This window comes from Athene cunicularia, assembly GCF_003259725.1.
Source record: "Athene cunicularia isolate RWA chromosome 5 unlocalized genomic scaffold, athCun1 chr5_part1, whole genome shotgun sequence".
Classification (NCBI taxonomy): Eukaryota; Metazoa; Chordata; class Aves; order Strigiformes; family Strigidae; genus Athene; species Athene cunicularia.
In genome coordinates this window covers 5180806-5181984 of record NW_020799101.1, presented here as the reverse complement: position 1 = coordinate 5181984, position 1179 = coordinate 5180806, and positions in this window count along the sequence as shown.

The window sequence follows — 1179 nt, the reverse complement described above, 5'->3', positions numbered from 1 at the left end:
ATAGATAGCTCCAGAAAATAATTATTCTGATGACTAGAACATGTTCCAATTGCTAGGAGAGAAATAATTCTGGACTGATGTTCAAAAAACCACTGGCAAGTATCTCTGCTTTTGTTCAAAAATCTTTCTAACTTTGCTTAGGCAAGTTGATAAAGGTTGTGTGACACAAATACCAGTGCAAAAGAGATTAATTCTCATTTTATCTCTTTCTTCTGCCTTATCTTTACCATGTGATTCATTTCCAAGAGATTTTGGTGGGTGCTTGGTTCTGACTCTGAACTGATGGCTCTGCTAACCAACGAGTTCTGGCTATTCCTCCCAACAGAGCTGAAAGACCATTCGTAGAATCACAGAACCATAGAATGGGTTGGGTTGGAAGGGACCTCAAAGATCATCTAGTTTCAACCCCCCTGCCGTGGACAGGGACACCTTCCACTAGACCAGGTTGCTCGAAGGCCTATCCCAACTAGAGTGCTATAGCCTTGCCAAATGGGGCATCATTTCCTACGTGGTTTGTATCCTCCTGATCTGGAGAGATCTGAGGGATCCTGACTACTTCCAAATCCCACTGGGTTTTGTGGAAGATGGAGGTGTTCCTCTACCAGCAGCACAGAGCCTGTAAACATGAACTTTATAGTGATAACCATGAAACTGAGCACAGTTTTGATCGCAAGTGTAAGAGGGAGCTAAACATAGTTTCCCCTAATCTCTTGGGATCTGGGCATTTATCTCTCTGCTTAATTGAATGAATGGGAAATTAGATAAAACTTTGCAGAGTAAATCTTTTAGCAAATGTGATACCCAAGTAAAAAATTTTCAGCGGACTCTACATTTTCACAGCTGCTCCTTTGTTTTGTGGAAGTGTATTTTGAATGTAAGTCCTGCTTACATTGCATGCCTATTAATTCTATTGTACATATTAAATGTCCTCTTTGTAGGGTGTAAAACCAGAAGGGAGACTAAAAACAAATAGCATGTGTTTAAAATGTTTTATGGAAGATGGCACCAATATTTTCTGAAAGCCTCCATGAGTCCAAGGCACTGCTCTTTGATAACAGTGTTATTGTTTGAGGCCAAAACTGGAACTGAAAATTAAGTAGGAAATAATGGACAGGAAGAGAGACAATATGCTACATAGCTTTTCAAGAGACAAAAAAAAAAAAAAAAAAAAAAAAAAAA